The sequence below is a fragment of the Clarias gariepinus genome, chromosome 17, assembly GCF_024256425.1.
Source record: "Clarias gariepinus isolate MV-2021 ecotype Netherlands chromosome 17, CGAR_prim_01v2, whole genome shotgun sequence".
NCBI classification, from domain to species: Eukaryota; Metazoa; Chordata; class Actinopteri; order Siluriformes; family Clariidae; genus Clarias; species Clarias gariepinus.
In genome coordinates, this window is record NC_071116.1 from 5,399,381 (window position 1) to 5,420,383 (window position 21,003).

A 21,003-nucleotide genomic window follows, 5' to 3' on the forward strand; every position below is an offset into this window, starting at 1 on the left:
TTGCAGCCCTACATGGGGGGAAAAGATTCCAGCTACATTCGTGTCCGTTAGTTCAAAAACATGACTGATGAATAAAAAACGCTATTATATGTCCAAGTAAATAGGTGCACGCAATTAGGAATGTGTATCTGAAAGAGAATTTAATGAAATTGACCTGATCTGCATTTCAAAGAGATTACACAATTTCTACCAAGAGGATCAGTCAAAAGGATTTAAAGATGGCCGGCGTTTAATCCACCCCAGACCTCCACCTCCCCTCCTAATGGATTGCATGGCTCAAGTGACATGCAGCTTATTTCCTGTATTCTGTGGGTTGCCTTAAAAGGCCATTTCCCTTTTTATTTCCTGGCCTCAAAAATGATTTGTCTATCGGCCAAAAGCAAGGACAAAAAAAATCAAGTCTGCTTTGGGAAGTCACATTGTCTAAGCATGTCCTCATTCAGGTACACTTATTGGTCTAATTTACTCACTCACTTATCGTCTATACTGGGAAGGCCTGGAGCCTATCCCAGGAGATTTGGGGCACAAGGCGGGGTACACCCTGGACAGGGTACCAATCCATCGCAGGGCACACACACACATACAGTATACACACCCACATACTCATTCACACACTATGGGCGATTTAGGAAGGTGAATTAGCTGTATGTCTGTAGTCTAATGTCTGTAATCTGTATGTCTTTGGACTGTGGAAGGAAACCGGAGTACCTGGAGGAAACCCACCAAGAACAGGGAGAACATGCAAACTCCATGCACGCAGAGACGGGAATCGAGTCTGGTTGGGAATATTTTATTTATATAGCACTTTTAACAAATGTTTATTGTCGCACAGCATCTTTACAAATCAAAAGAAAATTAGGGAAATCAGTATGAAATGTGTAAATAAAATATGTTAGATCAGAAATAGTCAGATCCAGAACGGTTCCAAAATTTCAGCAATAATATTGACTGTGAGTCCAGGAAGTGTGAGATTGAAGGGTCGTGGATCGGCCCCACCGCAGCACCCGTGTCCTCTTACACTCACAGACAGAGAATGTAACTGAATCTCTTGCTTTAACTCGAATGGCACCGGTAGTCCCCTGATTTCGATACTCATCACTGGGGGCCTCTTAGTGCTAGAGGTTTAGTTCATGGATTATTTGAGAGATAAGGCTTTAACCTTGCAGACTTTTAAGTTTGATGTGTGTGTGTGTCTGTGTGTCTATGTATTGCAGAATTGGTTTGAACATTTTTGTTAAAAAAAAGAGTGGAGTGAGACATATTTGAAGAGGTTAATTATTTTTGATTGACATTTTTTTTCTCCAAAATAGTTTATAGCTTTTTAAACTCTTTGATCTGATATGTCTCGTTTCCCGAGTGGGCCAAAAATGAGCGAGTTAGTAATCAACCAGCCTGCATCCAACATAACTCGTGACTTTGTTCCATAGCGCTCGAGAGACCTGGAGAGATTTTTCACGCGTGTCTGGGAAACGTCCTCCTAGTCCCGAATTGGGGAAACAGGAATTCTGTGGATACTGTGGGTCTGATTCCTTAAGATAAGTAACAGTGAGTGAGCTATTCAAGGCGGAGGACGGAATGGATTGCTTGTCTATTTGTTAAATATTGCTTGTCTAAGGTCCTGAATTTAATGTCAAAATTTTCCCGCTAAAAAAGGTCCTGAACTGTAATAACTACCTCTAGAAAAGAAGTAAATGTAAAACAATTTCCCATCAAATGCACAAAAGAATTCATTTGAGGCAGTTGTTGTGTTGACTTGTTTATGTATCATGTCCTCGCTTATTGCATAGATTTTCTTCGCTGAACAATTCTAGCTACTGTAGGTGAGTGTAGATCTGAAGATGTGATTAATCTCCAAGTCGGACAAATTGTGTGTGTCCTCAAAACCGGCAGTTGGAAGAACTAATTCAGGGTCACTGCGGAATGAAGCGAAGCCTGCCTGCGTTCCCTAATGGCAGTCTGCAGCTGCCTGTCAAAGCGGCGTGATTGGGGGCGCTGCGAGCCCCGACAGCGAGCAGGTGAAGCAGCAGCCCTCATTTGCAATTCAGAGAGCACTCTGTGTACTGCTTTGAGCTCAGCTTTGTTTGCACATACTGTTTCCACCCTAATGAGCGATGTGCTCTGGTGGAAGAGGCAGTTGTGACTTCTGATGCCGAGTGGATGGGAGCATATACATAACGATTTCGTTCGAGAGGAAGCCCCCAAACGCACGTCCCAGTCTGACTGGAGAGAATAATTTTTTTAAATACGTTATATATGCACAAAGCGAAGGAGAAGGCGAAAGTCTTAAATCGTTCCAGATTTCCAAGCTGGCGCTCTGGCAGACGTTCTCCGGTGCCGTGCTGGGTGGAGACTCGCGGCTCATATTGATTTCACTTTTTCGTCTCTTTGTTTCTTCTTTGTTTGACTGCCAGGGCTGGAATCATGAAATTACTCATTAATTCTCCTTCTCTGCATGAGAGATGAGAGAAGGCGGCTGCGTCCTGATGAAATTTTCAGCTGATGAAATTTTCAGCTCCCTGAAGCACATGGCTCAGTGGCTCTCCAGCGTGAATGTTTCCTCCTCATCATCTCTCACAGCTCTGCGTCTGCTTCCTTAAACGCATTTCATCCAGCTTGCTATTGCTTTCAAGTGCAAACATAAGAGAAGGTTCTTGATTGCTAAATGCAGGCTGCGACTGAGAGTCCTAGACCTGAACCCAATCAATCAACAGGCATTGCATGTTCTAATAAGAACACTCCCATAAATAAGCGATTGAAAAACGCCGGTAATGTGTTTTTTGTAATCACAACAACAATCAACCTCACAGTGCCAGGCTCTGCTTCATCATCAGAGAAATTGCCTCATCTGATGTTTTGACTCTCAGCGTTGATATTAGGAGGAAACGTCGCTTCTTAAATACACCGTTTCTCTCAAATTTGCCAAGACCCAATCACAAACCACCATCATCATCGCTACATGATATTATACACTTATTATACATTATATGGCGAAAAAAACTAAAGAATGTAGATATCTGGGTAATCGTACAGTACCTCACTTCATGACCAGGGCATTTTTTCTGTGTTGGTACAAGACAAACTGGGTTTAAACTTCCCGCATCTACTTTCCTGTCCTTTTTGCGGTAAGCCATGCTTAAGTCATTTCTGTTTGGCCTGTCGTGCTGATTGGCTCTGTTGAGTGACACGTACAAGATTACTGGTATATTAATTAATATGATTTATCATAAAAGCATCAGGTTAGAACCCGCGGACCGCCATTTAGTGATTCCTGGCCTAACCTTACATTTTCAAAATTTATTTCCATAATTTTTTATTCTGTAAAGTTGCTCGCGGCAATGACCGCTGTCATTTTTAATTTCATTTAATTTAATGAAATATTTCTTTAATCTATCTATCTTATTTAATTCAATTCAATTTTATTTATATGGCGCTTTTAACAATGGTCATTGTCTCAGCAGCTTCACAACATCAAAAGAAAATTATGGAAATGTGTTTGAGATGTGGGAATAATGCGTATAAATCATAATGATCAGATTGTCCCTGAGATTGCAATTGGAAGAAACCTTGAGAGGAACCAGACTCAACAGGGAACCCGTCCTCATCTGGGTGATTGATCTCCTCTCAAGCTATAAGGACTCTCAGGGAGTCATCGCCTTGTAAACACAGAACTTTTTATTGTGTTTATTAACAAAGTAAAATCCATCATTACTGTATATGTCTGATGTACAGTACACAACATTACACAGTATATACGCATACTGTGATGTAACTTATACATTAAGTGAGTTTATTATGGATGCCACCAAAATATTTAAGTGGAAAGTGCTGCAACAAGATGAGAGTTTCCTTTGTGACATCAGACAGGAAATAAAATGAAAACCCTGCCTTTCTCAATCTTTGTATTCATTTTACTTTTTTAATTCGAGCAGCTGTAATGCAGCTCCTTTAGTCAGACGTTCATCAGTGATTTGCTCCTGTTTAAAGTGCACAGGTTATGCACGCATAAATGAAGTGGATACTTAAGGCAGTATTTGATCTGATACAATATTACATTTTTTTTTTATTCTTTCTTTCTTTTTTTTTATATATATATAATAATAAATTGTGTCTGTGACTTCCCAGCAGCCTCTGTCATCCTTTTCCAGAATCCTCTAATGTAATACCTGTCAGGCTGCTTATCTCCTTGGAGGGGGCTCTATTCCCCGGGGCTAATTAGCTCGTCTCCCCCCTTAAACACCCCCATCCCCCCCTCCCCCCCTCCACTCCCCGACTCGACAGCCTCGCCTCTCCGTTTTGAAGATGGATTTTGCCCTGCGTATCTAATGGCTTTTTAATGCACTCATTGTCTGGCTTAGTCTATACAGATTCACTTACCAGCGCGCTAATAAATATCCTGCTGATATTCCCCTAGTATAATCCCCACATGATGCCTGTCGTTATGGTCCACCTGATAAGTGATTAAGTGCTTTTCGGTGAAGAACAGGTATGGAACAGCTTGGCAAACTCGTGCATGGGTGAATCGTTGGACGGACGTGCTGATGGCTTTTTAACAGCCGGGTTTGTTTAAGAGCGAGCTGCTGTGTTGTACGATAGGCTGGGAGGATTTTATTGTAGAATGTTACAGGTTTTCAAAAGAAATAGTACACCTGGACAGTTCATAACTAGGTTTAAAAAATAACATGCAAATCTGAGCTAACGTCATGTAACATTTCTTTTTTTATTATTATTATTATTACTGTCTGATTATTCCTAGTGTCAACATTTTTTTTTAATGGTGTTCGATTTAACTCTTTTTTTAATAGAAACTAAAGTGCTATTCGTGAGCTAAATTCTTTTGGTGCATTGTTAACTAGCGTAAGTACTCGTAGGTTAAAGCTAATAATAAGATGATGAGTTGTCCTTCTTTGGTGGTCCTTAGAAAAATACACTCCCTGTTCGGTAATCGGAGAGTGGATCACAGATGAGAAATGGAAAAAGTAATTCGGATAAGGATGAAGTTTCATCTTAAAAGGACTCCAGTGTGTTAAAATTCACTTGTACCACTTCAGCGCTGTTATTTCAGCTGTAAAAATATGAACTTATCCCAGTAAAAATATTCAGTTTAAATTTACGAATTAATATCTTTTGGTGCAGGTGTTTGTTTACATTGAGCAAGTAGCGCATTAGTAGCTTTTTTTTTTTTAAAGTAGATTATTAAATTCGACACTATTCATAACATCGCTTTTACTCAACATTTTGATTTCATCTATAGTGCAGGTTAAACTTCAGGCAAATACTTTAAAAGTGCCAAAAGTTTCATTCAATTCTGTCCAGACAGTTTTGCGTGATGCTGTGACAAAATCTTCCTGGACAGACATACAGATATACTGACATACAGACAGAAATTTTCTGAGACTGGTTTCGGGTCCTCCGATGTATGAAACTCAAAGATATCATTAAAAGGGCGAGTGCTGACCAAGTCATACATACTGTACTGTACATTAATAGATAAAAATTCCAGATAAATAAACCCCAAACATTTTCATTTAGCTTGACAGTGCATCTGTGAAGCGAAAAATTGAATTCGAAGAATGATTATGTGAGACGAGAAGAGAGTGGGTGTGACTTCCAAAAGTGTCATGATTAATTAGGAGCCGAGAAGATGGGAAAAAACACGCATGCAATTATCAGGCAATCGTACAGTATGTATGTTTAGTGGCCTCATCTCATTATTTAAAAAAAAATATATGAAGAAAACTCAAAAAGAATAATAATGTGCAGAAGTAAGATTTATCTTCATAACGTGGTTACCTGATATGCTCTACCAATGCGTGATGCTTCCTGGATTCCTGATGCACCTGATTGCTTCTCTTGCAAATAACATGATGGTATGTTACACTGTATGTGGTGCTTCACGCTTCATAAAACGATATGCAGGTAACGTTAACTAATACTGACATTTCAAGCGTTTTAATTAATAGCTAAATAACTGTTCTGAATAACGGTTCAAAGGCGATCAAGAATGACTTTAAAGCAAATACTATGGAGACAAAGTGTTTAAGATGACAACGTTATCGGATGTGTTTTCTTGCTGAAAGTGACTGGCATCCTTTTGCAGTACAGAAGTGGGAGACGATATCATGACATTATGTGCAAAAAGACAATTGCCACCGCTTATCGATTTTCCAAGAAACATTTTTAAAATTCATGTTAATTCACATTCCAAGCAGAGCTTACACTCACGTACTATTCAAACAATTAGTCCTTAAGTACAAACAAAATTAGCCATTATAAAATAAATTGAAATTCTGATCGAAATTGCTTAAAAGTGATACAGTAACACGAAGCAAATAATAGAATAGAATAGAAATAATTACAGATCAGATCATATTTAAGGTATAATTTTATATAAAACAGAAGGATTGACTCTCTACTGTAAGTGGTACAGTTGTACAGTACAGTGTGCTGCAGCCATGATTTATATACAATCTTTCTTAAGTGACTTTTTTTCTGCTCAGGTCAGCAGTAACCTGAGGGGATTGAGTTCTATTTGTAAAGAGTCAGACTGGCAGCCAGGGAGAAATGTGGAAGACGAGCACTCTTATTATCATTAGTATTATTGACACTAAAATGTCCGCTTGAGGGGAAAGAATAAAAAAAAAAAAAAACATTTGCTTCAATAGAGTGGTTTGTGCTTTTCATTTAGTCAACTTTCATTTTTACAATAACATTAAATAAACAAATACCCACACGGACAAAAGAAACTTTGCGCTTATATACTGTATATATACTGTATACACAATTCCACCCCCCCCCCCCTATTTTCTCCCTAATTTAGTCGTAGCCAATTCCTCCCCATCACTAGGGGGCTCCACATTAAGGCTACTACTACCACTTAGTCAGGAGGGCCGAAGACTATCACGTGTTTCCTCCGAACCATGTGACGCCAGCCAACCGCATCTTTTCGAACTGCTCGCTTAAGCACCGTTGTGTGCGGCGTAACACACTCGGAGGACAGCGCTATCCACTCCTTCTGCTTGCTCACGGCTCACAGGCGCCCCTGACTGGCTGTAGAGCCGTGATTAATGTGGGAGCACGAAATACCTCTCATCCCTCCCCTCTGAGAGAGCTCGGCCAATCAGCTCATTCTAGACCTCCGGCTGGGAGAGGTTACAGCATCACCCGGGAATCGAACCAGTGATCAGAGATCTTATCCGCGCACAATGTGGCACAATGTGGTTTTATGCCGGAGGCTCAGCCTGACGCAACCCTCCCTTTTCATCCGGGTTTTTTAAACAACTGGTTCCACTGGTGATCGTCCTACAGTAGGTCTGGAAGGTCAAGTGTGATAATACAAGACAAGACGGCGTAATTTGATGGTGCTGTCATTTGAGAAATCATACAGAAACCACTGCTGCTACTGCACACAATATACTACACACAAGTTGTCAGAATATTCGATGACGTTTGCCTGTACATGAACTCGCCGGATGTCACTCTATGTTATTCGTTGAACTTTTATTTTAATTTCTTAATTGAAACCTTTTTTTTCTCTATGAATACAGTAACAATATGACAGGGTTTTAGCTTGAGACTATTTTTAGATGCTGATCTAGTTTGTACTTGCACAAGGACACATTTCTAAAGGAGGCTTTAAAGCATTTCTAATTAATACTGCAAATATAAATGAATATCAATTAACTGTAAAAAAAAAAAAGAAAAGAAAAGAAAAATAACAGCTAATATCTGCTTAATATTTGCAACGAATTATAAGAATTTCATGTACTGTAGGATGTAGAATTTATTTATTTATCTAATTAATGATTTAATCTTTTAGCCATTCTGCCACCCTGCTCCAGGGGCCTTAGAGTAAGACTTCCTCAGGGTTCTCCAGTTTCTTTCACCTTCCCTACAACATACTGTACCACTGGGTGAAGAACAGGCTATGTTTAATTGCCCCTAAAAGCAAAGACACATGTATGAGACTGAAGTTCTACTCAGTATGTCCTCACCTCATCACCAGGATCATCTCCGAACCCATCACGACCCTGATCACTGTCTACTAAAGATGAATTAATGACTGATAGAAAAATGCCATTTCAAGTATTTCATTAATAACATACACAATGGTACAATGGTTTGTGTGTGTGTGTGTGTGAGAGAGAGAGAGAGAGAGAGAGAGTGTAAACCACTACCAAGTTTGACTTTTTAGCTTGCGTCTCTTCCAGACAACACAATACACAAACAGCAATACACAACTCCTGATGCAGTCGTATAGATTGGCACTTAAACCTGATTAAGGAGCAAAAATTAATTGCTCGTGTAATTACTAAATACATTAGCTCAACTATAAACCATATGGAACTCATTACAAACCGGATACGCCGCATGGATCTTTATATTGCTCGACTGCACCGGGTCTACTTTGGGTTTAACGAAACTTTCAGACAGACCTCGAATGTCAGATAACTTTTTAAAATGTTTTTTACTTTGGGAATACTCTGGCCCGATGCAGACATGCATAATATTGCTCATACAGTATAATGACATTTAGCGATCTCAAAGTTCTTTCCAGGTTACAAATGCTGAGAGTGTTATTAACGGCCCAGAAGTCTTGATCAGTTGTTCGTTTAAAAAAAAAAATGCTTACTCTGCAAAACAGTTCCTGAAAAGTTTCCGGAGTATTTATCAGGCTCTCGTTAATTTGCATTCCCCTAGCTGTCTGGCTTTTATTAATTGAACGGCACTCTGGCGACCGGTTCTATCGAGCAGACAGAGCCAGTGCATTGATGTATAGCTTTGTACACCCTGACCTGGAACTGGTGCTGGGTTTACAGAGATACAGAGTCAAACTTTTCATGTTTCAAAGATAGAGAGAGACCGGAGGAGGAGAAGATAGGATGAAGAACAGAAGATTAACAGTGTTTTGCCCTCGCTGCCCTCTGTTTGCTTAATTTTGTCTTGAGCTGTGTTTGCAAAACAGGGCAAGATGCCAGAGGAATGTTGCCCGCCATGTCAGAAAGCCTGAGCGAAATGTTCTCGCGTGACCCAAGACCCAGAAGCAAGAACTCATGCACAAGTGGACAATTTGAGAGCACAAAGAGAACAAGTGGAAGTTCATGGGCACCAGGTGGGGAAAAAATAGAGCTGTTGAAAGGTCAAGCCAAACCTTGAGTCATATCTGTGGATTAAGGTGGGATTTGACAAATACTGTACTGTCCCCCCACTAGAAGAGTTGCACGTGTTTTGTCTCTGTAGGTAATCGGATGGAAGGATTTACAAAAAGTTGGAAAGTGTTAATCTTTGAGAGACTAAGGACACGCTAGCAAGGTGCAGCATTCTGGGTCATTTAAAATATCCTAATGGCATCAGTAAGAAGTCCAACCAGGAGTGAGTCATGTTTACATAATGACAAGGCACTAAAACAAGAACCTGAGTGCTTATCATCAATGGTACCTGAGCAAGCCGTGCCGAGCAGAACCAAAGAATAGACATCAAATGCTACACCAAGTCTTTGAGCCTTTGTCCAAACAGATTGATCAGGGAGTTCTTTCGAAAAGATGACAAAATATCGGTAAGCATTTCCAAAAAGATCAACAGCTCAGGGCTTCTGCAATTTGTCCCAAGGTGATGAAATAGCAGAAGAATGCTGATTATCTATTGTTTTTGAAGAAGAGGATGAATGTAGTGTCAGCAGCAAGACTGTAGTAACACAAGCATCTTGATGCCTTGCAGGAAAGTTTATCTGCAAGCGTCTAATCCCAGTTGGGTTTAATTCGTCAGTCTGTTCTAAACATCAAATTGCTTCTCGGGGTCATGAACAGACTTCGGGAGGACCACATATGTACAGTACAAATGTTAATGAATAATCATCTTGCTTTTCCATGTCTCCTTCTGCCTACCAGACGGTCTTGTAATAAGTTATATATTCACGCTGTATGTGCAGATCTTATTTATAGATCACAGCTCTGAGTTGAGGCATGGTGGCGTAGTGGTTAGCACTGTGACCTCACACCTCCAGGGTTGAGGGTTTGGTTCTAAAACTTTTAAAAAGTTTGCACGTTCTTCCCGGGCTTAGTGGGTTTCCTCTAGGTACTCTGGTTTCCTCCAACAGTCCAAAGACATGCAGATTGGGCTAATTGGCGTTCCCAAATTGGCCATCCAGGGGGGTATCCATCCTTGTGCCATGTTTTCCTTCCTTTTGCCTTCCTTGACCCTGTACAGGAGAAGCGGTATAGCCTTGAGTACTCTCTTATCAGAAAATCGATTTGACAAAATGATGTAGTTTTGCTATAAATTTTCCTCCATAATATGCAGGAGACCTCCTTTCATTGCATTGGTTTTTTTTTCTTAGTTTTTTTTTTACTTTCACCAACTGTAGCTCATACCTAATAAACTGGTAACTTGGGGCTACATTAATGACACGTTCATAGTCTCGGTGATGATCAAGGACACTGCTATGAATTTCAGGCCTCCTTAGGTGAGGTATTGCATCGTTGCTCTTGGACACTTTTCTTTCCCTAGGGTTGCCTTAGGCTGCTTGTCTACTGCAACTCACATGAGAGTAGAGGCACGTCTAAAATACTGCACTGAAAATAACCCGAACCTCAGAGAATGTCACAAAAACCAAAGAAGTGTGAGATTTCAGCAAGACTCATGCACCAAACTGCATATTTCAGTCTTGTCTCATTGTAAACTGAGTGCTAATGTTTCTCCCTTTCGTGCATAAAAAAAACTATAGTGAGACAATAGAAACCTACTGAACCCATAAAGTGTATGAATAGTTAGAAACATTTTCATTTGGTATATTGGTTATTTTGCAAAAAAAAAAAAAAAAAAAAAGCACTGACACAGGAGACTCCTTCCAAAAATGTATATAAACATATGGTCAGAACAACAACAATTTTTTAATTTATAAACAATAATGCCTTAGAAAAGTATAATTAATGGGGGGAACGTCTGGGTTTGTCAAGTGCCGAGACATGCAGTTCCTCGAATGTCCACTAGGCTCTGTGTGAATCTATCACAATACAGTAGATCCCCATGTTAAAATGTCCAACTTTGGTAGACATTACACTGCTGAGCATTTGAGGGTTAAGGGCCTTGCTCAAGGGTCCAACAGTGGCAACTTGGTGGTGCTAGGGTTTGACCCTGAGACCTTCTGATTAGCAGTCCTTAGCAGTCTTTAACCATTGGGCTATCAAAAAACGTTTGCAACCTAATACATAAAAATTGGGTCTCCATAGCTAGATGTTCCATTTACTGTATGTACAGGGGAGAATTTTTATCCCAGTTAAAATTATTATTAATTAAGCCATAATATTATGCGTAGTTACGGACAGGGCTAATTTGCATTGTGACAGCCGCATTGTAGATTTTAAACCGCTAGCTGTCTGCTATGCATCACAGCTGGAATCGTTGTAGTTTAACTTATTACAACATGTAGGGTATAAATGACGGATTTTTCTAATGAAAAATAACGTTAGCATATAATTTAATGTTAGCCACCATTAGCATTTTAGCTAAGCTAAACCTAAGCTAGCTAATTTGTGATGATTGAGGTAAGTTGGTAAGTTGTTCCATCCAACCCCTATGCCCATTTATTTGAGTCAGTATACTGTATGGAGTCAATATGGAGAGGACCAGAGCTCCCACAGTTAAGTTCTACACAAAACCTACAGTATGGGTGACGTCACAGGGGCTTAGTCCAGTCTATGATATTAACTCGAGACTTGATCTGCAGCTAAAAGTACTGTTTGAGTTACTTATCAGAGAACATTTATCAACACCCTTGGACCAAACATTGACAAACTTTCTCAATACAGTAAGCACATCGTATTCTTTGCCAGGGTTTATAGAGTGTGTAAGGATGTAAAAGTAAGGTACTGGCATGCATGCGTGAAGGTGTGTATCCATGCCACGGTATCCTTTTTCTGCTAGCACGCATCTTACACCTGTACATAGCCTTTGGAATCGGATCCCCAACTTCCACTAACCTGCTTCAGAGCCCTGGAGGTGATTTGATAATAAATACAAAAATTGTGAGTTCCCCTCACCCCCCAAACAAAGCTCTCCATTTTCCCTCTCCGCCATGGCTCTTTACCCCGAGGTATTGACGAATTGTGTTTGTTTACCGCTGCTTCGCGTTTTCCTTTTTTAAACCTGACATTTAGCAGCTGCGAGCGCTCGGCAAATACGGCATGTTTGATTTGCGCAATATGCCTCCATTATGTGATTTATTTGAAATTGACTCATTCAGCGCATGCAACTTTTGACCCCTTCAATCTGCATCGAATTGCATAAATGCAAAGTGCTGTTTCTGTCTGAGTTAAGGACTGTGATAGAGAACAGCAGCGTACACGGGGAGCAGAGAAAGTCTAGCCTCTAATATATATCTTTCATACAGTGCTATGTGTATGCATTTTGTCTACATAATTCTTGTAGTGTCTGTGTGTGTTGCAGTAGTATTTTTAGATGCCGTAATGTAATATAACACACCTCTGGGCTGCATATAGATGGTGAGGCTGAATGCTTGCTACGGTACCTTCTCAGCATCCTGCAAAACTCCCCTGAGATGTTAGAAATGCTTCTAGGGAAAGGACCTCATGGAGAAAAATCTGAAAATATAGCTGTGTGCAAATCCAGTGCAACAAAAGTGTGTAAAAGACAAGCACACACCCAAGACTTTCTTCTGTTTTAGTTACCAGAGGGTTGTAAGTTTATATCTCGGAGGTAGTGGTGGTGGTGGCACTGATGTTGGAGCTTTGAAGAAGGCTTTGTAATATATATATATATATAGTAATGGCAAAATTATAAAACCATATAGCGTACCTTAAACACAATGTTGAGAATTTTGTGCCATATTAAAAAGCTCATAAGAAAATATGAAAAGTTGAGCATTTCAAATATACGTAACAAGAATGAGGTCATATACAGTACTGTGCAGTGGTACCTCAGCACACGCATACTCCACCTTAAGAATTTCCGCCTTAAGAAATTAGTTTTTGCAAGAAATTTGCCTCTTTGCAATACGAGCGACCGAACAGAATCAAGCCGGACCGAATGATGGCTAAGTAGCGCATATGTCTGAGAGCTGTTAAAAAACTTGTTTGTCAGTGGAAAGCCAAGCAAAGTGAGTTTACGTATTTTTTACGTATGTTTTTTGGTATTTTGTGCAAGATTTGATAAAGACGCTTATTTGTTGGCAAGAAAAAAAGAAAGCCATTTCAGTTTTGTTTTTATAGCAGTGAGGTTTTATGTCTATTTATTTCATATTTACCTACATTTACATGTCTTTTCTAAATGTTCTGATTGTTTTTATATGCAAAAATATGATTATAGTGTTGGAAATTGGAAATATTGGCAATATTTTTGGGTGGCTTAAATGGATTATCTGCACTTACATTATTTCCTATGGGAAAATACATTTTACTATATGAAATTTCACTTTAAAACCTCACCTCTTGACCGGATAAAATTAGCATGTATAGCTAAAGTGTTGTTAGTGTTGAAAAGCAAACATTACTGCGAGGTTAAAAATATGCTAAAATAAGAGGCGTCCTTTCTACATAAGGAATTTTACAGTGTCGTAAAAAAAACTAAAACGTTTCTGACCGCCTTACGTATTTGAGGAGCAACCTCCTTAAAGTCTAAATTTAATGTTCATACAGAAACCTATTTAAAAACAAATGTTTATATAAATGAGCAATAAAGCAATCATTCCATTCAAAAAACTTTTCAAATATAATTTTAAGAAGGGATCACTCCAGACTAATACGACACAAACTTACAGGACGTTCAGTCCAGTTCTCTCAGTGGATGAGGACGAGTCTGACGGGTTTGTAATCCGCTCAGTCAGGATCCCGCTCTCCATCAGGCCCGTTTATCGGTTGCTGGCTGAGCTCTGCGTGAAGTCTGACTTTGCAGATTCTGTGTGGGTCTGAACAGCTGGAACTCTCCTTCCTTTTACCGAGTGGTTTTCGCACTCGTCTTTAAGGAACAGAGCTTTCTTTCGAGCAGTATCGATGCCGCGGCACCTCTGGGACCGTGTTAACCCGACACCGAGGCCTGTCTGCCTCAAATTGAGCCTTCAAGGTGATGGATGCCCTGAGCAGATGTATAAGGCTGATGCTTGCTCTGCGCGGCTGGTCGTAATGCCTGCGCGCTGCCCCAGTGGGCCAACAGATCCATATATCAGCGACCCTGTGTGTAAATACGGCTCTGTGTCGAGGCGTCGTGGTAAGTAATTGTCGTCGCCTCTTGGAGCGTCATTGCCTTGATCCATTCTTTGTGTTACGGCTTGGCTCGATATATGAAATAGAGTTCAGCGGCCTAGCAGTGGGGCTGATACGAACACCGTGTCTTATGGGCTATAAGAGCTTGTAATGCTTTTCTGAATTTTCCTCATGTCTCACTCCTTAACAGTGCATGCATGCTGGATCTTTAGTTTTTTTCATAAACAATCTTTAAACCAGCTCAAGGAATAAACAAGAAAAAGTTGCTTCCTTTCATCCTTTTATTGTTCCTTATTTGCCATTTTCTTGCATTTTTTTTTACAGTACTAAATAGACAAGTCGCAGATCACCTGATATCTTTTGTCGACTTTTCCAGCCACAAGCTTCAGAATCATGAACGTCACAATCTCTCTCTCTTTGATTCATTTAATGGTCTCACATACTGTACCACTTCTGTCATTTATGTGACTTATGTGTCTCTTTTCTGTCTCTTTGGAAACATGGATCTTCACAAGTAGTCAAGTAGGCTGAGGCCATTCAATATTGGAAGGTAATGTAACCATGACAACCAGCATAAATAATTAAGGCCAGGAAAAGGATTTTTCAAAGTGGAGTACGCGGAACGTCATTTCAGTTAGTTATTGTCGTGCTTGTGCTAATCACTTGACCATGTAAAGCTCAATAAACCCCCCCCCCCCAAAAAAAAAAGAAAAAATAATAATAAACATTAATACATAAATATATAAATGTCAACTTGAGAATTACTGAAATTTTAATTAAACTATTTTAAAAAATATAAAGGGATTAATCATGCATGGCAGGACTAAAGTAGTTTAGATTTTTTTTTTTTTTTTGTAATGTGTCCAAAAATTTAAATTGCTGAATTACAGAGCTGGGCACAAATCTTGAGCCCTCTTTCTGTTCTTCATATTAAATTAATTTTAATAAAATTTAAATGATGTAGATTAAATTAAAGAAATAAGAACAGATGTTTTACTGTGAGCAGTTTCTGTGTTTAGTGCCTAAAGACTCAATAAAAAAAAAAACGGGTTGTTTATGTAGTACAGTAACAACCTCAGCAGCAGCCTCATTTCCCCTCTCGTCTGTTCCGACCACTCAGCATTCAGCATCACCAGGACACTAATCCTCGACCAGATCGTCTGTTATCATCTGCACCTGTTTCTCACTGTTTTATGCCCTTAAGTTAAATGTTTTTTTTTTTATGCTTAAATGATTCATAGATCACTGTGTGGCTTAATGAGCAGGAAAAAAAAATAATAAAAACTGTTCAGGTACTGGGACCGGATTGAAAATGAGAGCCAAAAAAGTCCTTCAGGGAGGCTGGAGATCTATTCCTCAAGACGACATTAAAAATACATGAAAGTCTGGCTCTTTGGGAGCAAAATATGAAGAAATTGGGGTGCAAAGACTTTTGCACAGTATGTTCATAATAATCATCCCGGCTATTATTTTACTCCATGCTGGAAGTGAGGCGTGTGTAAACGCTGTTATAGAATACATTTATCACACGTTAGCACAGCGGAAACTACAGTTAAGCTAACATGTGGATTTAAAGAAATTGTGACAGAAGCTCAAATCATTCCAATAAATGATCCCATAAAGAAATAAATTCCGAAGAAGTCAACCATATGAATGATTCACTGACTGCCGGGGATTCTCTAGATTTCTAACAGAAGGCACAAGCTTGCATAGTGGAGTTGTTTTGTTCAGGTGGTCGGTGATGAAGAAGCACTAACGCTGCTATAACCGTGCAGGCTGGGTCCTGCTGGGAGACACTGGTCCCGGCTCTAGTTAGCCCTGTCGCTCTCCGGGTTCCCTGTAGAGCTGACAGAGTGCTCACTTCCCCGTCTTCCACAAACAGTCGTGTAAAATTCTCCTCAGTGCTACTGAACAAGGCTAAAGGTCTCACTTATTTACAAAGTGCCGGAGGATCATTTGCATTTCCATTTGCATTTATCCTTTTAATCCAAGGTGAAGGCCAGGTAACACATCCTAATGGGCTGATTTCTTGCATTACTCATTACAAAAACATAAGTTCAACCTGTTGGAAATGCATTGTGGTGCAGAGAAAAAATTGAAGAAAAAAATCTTTAAAATGTAAATGAGGTGATTCAACATTACAGGTCTATTCATTTGCATATTACATCCATTCATTTGTCATTAAATGGATTTAACTCTTTTGATCAAACAGACAGAGTTATATAAACATTTCTGATTATTAGTATTAATTATTTCTTTATTAGGGAGACACTGAAATGTTAGACAATAAAAAAGCAAAGTAAAAACAAATGTAATGATGAAAATATAAACGTATTTCCATCGATAATTGTCAAATTTACACTTTTTTTTTTACATTCTGTGCCAAGATATAAAGAGCAGTTCGCACTGTTGAAAGTAGGAATTTCCTCTGCAGGTTGGAAACACACACTTAAAAGGCACCTTTTATGCATAATTGATTTTTTTAGTCATTTTTAGACGTTCAGATGGCTCTTCAGTGGGCGTCTCCAAACAAATATGAGAAAAATACGTTCCTTGCTTCTTTATACGTTTTTTTTATTTGCCAGTTAGATTGCCGTGAAAAAGTATTTGCCCCTTTTCCTTTTTTTATATTTGTTTTTATTTTGTCAAACTTAAATGACTAAAACTAAATTTAGTATTACTCATGATAACCTGATGATTGTGACAAAATGCTGTCCAAACCTACCAGGTCCAATGTGAAAAACTTTTTGAAAAGTGTGCATCCCATTACTGTGCATCTCCCATAAAATTAACACAGTGATTCATAACAAGAACATTATACCAACAATTAAACATGGTGGTAGTGTGATGGTGTGACGCTTTGAAGATTCAGGACCTGGACGACTTGCCATAATTGATGGATCTGTGATCTACCAGGAAATGTCCGGATATCAGTTTGTGACCTCAAGCTCAGGCGCACTCGGCTTATACGGCATGACAATGATCTGAAACGCACCAGCAAGTCCACCCTGAATGGCTCAAAAACAAAAACAAATTAAAGTTTTGGAGTGGTCCAGTCAAATTCCAAACTTAAATCTGATTGAGTTGCTGTGGCATGACTTTAAACAGACTGTTCATACTTAAAAAACCTCCAATGTGGCTGAATTAAAACAATTCTGCAAAGAAGAGCGGGCCAAAATTCCTCCACAGTGATGTGAAAGACTCATTACCGGTTATAGCGAACACTTGATTCCAGTTGTTGCCGCCAAGGGTGGCGCAACCAGATATTAGGTTTAGGGGGCAATTATTTTTTCACATAGGGCCTGGCAGGTTTGGACAGCTTTTTTTTCTTAATAAATGAAATCATCATTTAAAAACTGCATTTCAATTTACTCAGGTTTTGGGTAATATAAAAATTTTAATCATCATCTGAATCATTTAAGTGTGACACAGGCAAGAAATTAAATCGGAAAGGGGCGAATACTTTTTCACAGCACTGTAAAGGGGAACCCTTCCATTTGCTTGTTGCTCAACTTGAAAGATAAAGCATTAACAGACACTTTAAGGCATCTCTGTGACTTACTTGTTAAAGAAATATGGGACCTTTAAGGGAGTGTTCGTAGTGTGTGACGCAAGTAAGAAGGGGTCGTTAACATCAGCAATGAGACATGTGGATATATTTAAGCATGTTTGATTTATCTGGTGATGACCGGCTAGTTGAAGTACTGTACAGCAGTATCTCGGTATACAAATTTAGTTCTTAAGGCGAAATTTCATATTGTAAAAAGCATTTTCCCATAAAAAATAATGTACATGCAGATAATCTGTTCAAGTCCCCAAACATATTACCAATATTACCAATGTCCCACATTATAATCATATTTTTGCATATAAAACAATCCAAACATTTAGAAAAAAACATGTAAATGAAGTGAAATCTGAAATAAATAGACATTAAACCTCACTTAATCTTTTTATGATTTATGATTCCTCTTGGCACCGGCTGCCATAAAGTTCTCTCCTGTTATACTGAGCTTATAGTGTGTGAGTGTGTGTATGTGGGTGTGCCCTGCAATGGATTGGCAACCTGTCCAGGGTATACCCCGCCTTGTGCCCTAAGTCTCTTGGAATAGGCTCCAGGTCCCCCGCGACCCTGAATACAGGATAAAGTGGTAGAGAAGATGAGTGAGTTAGTGAATTGAAATTTAATTGAATTAAAATATAACTGAAGGTGGTTCCCTTTTTTTTCTTGCTACCTTCCTTGCTAACAGTCTTTAGACCCATGGTGCTATGTCTTCACTAAATCTTGCACAAAATGCAAAAAAAAAAAATTTATTTGCTTGACTTTCCACTAACACAAACCCTTATGATTATTAACGTCTCCTAAACGCAGGCGCAACCAGGACGGGGGTCGGTTTGGTTCGGCTTGGCTCGGCTCGGTTTGTTCGCTCGTATGTTCCTTGCAAATTTTGGTTCTTTAGGCAAAAACGCAAGGTTCGAAAAGGTGTTCGTATGTCCAGGTTCCACTATATAACGAATCAAGAAGGGAGTTTAAATGTACGTGGTGGCACGCGCAGCAGATCCCTGAATCCGGTTTATCAGCCATGTAGTCGTGTTAGAGCGAAAAGGCATAATATGTTCATCGTAGGAAGGTTCTGTAAGAAATTGATTGGCATGTCAAACCTGCCCTGATTCCCCGAGACACCCGGGATAAAAACAGCTCCTTTCTTTCCTCTAATACCTCCAGTTCCTTCGCATTCAAGGCACAAGTGACACCAGCCTACTTTTCCTGTAACTAATCACAAATGAGCTCAGAGACTCGAACGATGGTTGAACAAATATTTCACGATCGATGAATCCGGGTGAAGCATGTAGCACTAGAAGAAGAAGAAGAATAGGAAAGATATAGAAGTAAATCGTGCCTTGTATAATTAGAGAGCACTACCGGTTCTGTGTGTGTGTGTGTGACCTTGTTCTACAAGGTTCTACATAATTTACGTTCGGAGAATCCCAACACGAAGCGTGCAGCCGATCAGACAGCAAAAACAGCAGCGCTGATGGAATCGGTTGTGTGTGAAACGATGTGAATAAGAGCCATTACGCTGTCACGGTGTTTTCTCCGCCGAGCCGATCGCGTATTGTTCTAACACGCCAAGCGTAGCACGGGATTAGATTACTGTTATTTTCTCACCCCTTTTCACGCACCTACAGTAACAAGAAGCAGAGCGACCGCTCCTCGGCCCACACAGGCAGATGGAGACGATACGGGGAAAAAAAAAGAAAAGCAACAATGAGGAAAAAAAAAACAATAACAACAACACCAACAACAGCATCAACCCACAGGCTCCAGCGTGCCCTCGTCAACATTCTCTCATGTCACCTTATTATAAATTTGTGTGATTATACTTAGCTGGAAGTCCAGAACTCATGAATATTTAACCGTGCAGACGCACGCTAAGTGAACTTTCAATTTCACACTCGCATATCAAGCAGGTGAGAACAAAAGGGAAAAAAAAAAACTTGCATATTGTTTTATTCATGAAGAGATCATTTTTTTATGTTGTTTAATTTTTGATAAATCATAAATTAGTAGTGTCGTGTGCGTTTAGTGAATCAGTGCAACGTGTTTGCTCATTCAGGTACGAAAGACGGACAGATCAGGGTTTTCTTTTTTTTTTTTGTATTCGCACTCATCTCAAAGCTTAATAATATCACTGAGCTCGCTTTACAAAAACAGTGGCAAGTGCCAAAATCATCGGGAAAGCGTTCGGACCCAGAGAGTGAGAGTGTGTGTGGGTGATGAAGGAAAAAAAAACAACAACAGTGTTGTTTTTTTTATAGTTATTTTAATGGCTGGTAAGGAGTGCAATGGATAAACACTGATTTTTTTTTCTTTCTTTTTTTTTTTTGTATGAGGGCCAATTCCACACGTACAGATGGACCAGCTCCTGTGTGTGTGTGTGTGTGTGTGTGTCTCAGTATGGCTCTTTCCTCTTTCCCCCTGCTAAATCTCCAGAATCACCATCTGTCAGCCACTAAAGCTCAGTTTCTCAAAACCTGCAGCACCATATTATAGAGCAACAGACAAAAAATAAATAAATAAAAAATAAAAAAATAAAAAAAAACAACAACACACAAGCATTCGTGCTGCAAACCACTCCGTCTTATGCAATTCGGATTTTATTTCTGCAGGACTTTTAACAAAACACATTATCGCAAAGCTGCTGCATAGAAATCTGCGGATTCAGATTCTGTAACGAACAGCCTAGAGACAGAGACAGAGATAGAAATGAGGAAAGGAGACAAGGGAAAAAAAGAAATAGTAATAGGAACCGTTCGATTATAAACCATAGAGGGGGAGAAGAGAAAAGACGAAGCGTGCGGGTACAGCGGGATGTTCAATATGAATAGATTGTGAATTAAGTTTGTGCTGAATTAGCTTTCTATAAAAAGATGAAGTAATGCAAATATTAACAGCGTACCTCTGTGGTTTTAGTCCCAGATCCATTATATAAACTGCACACAGACAAGAGTACATGGTGTTTCACCTTATATACTTCATACAGACGACCTGTTAATAAACATTATCCTTTATCCTGTAGGGAAAAAGAGGATTCGTACCTTTTCTACAAGAAAAGTTCTCACTCGTTGACATCGGCAGCTCCCAAAGCTAACAGGAGCACAACCCTAAGGTTCAAATATTTAATATAAGGACACATAGTTAAAACCTACTGTACATGCATATTGTGGTCATGTGACTCAAAGCAAACAGTTTGCATGAAAAAATGTACTAGAGCTTTGCACAGAAATC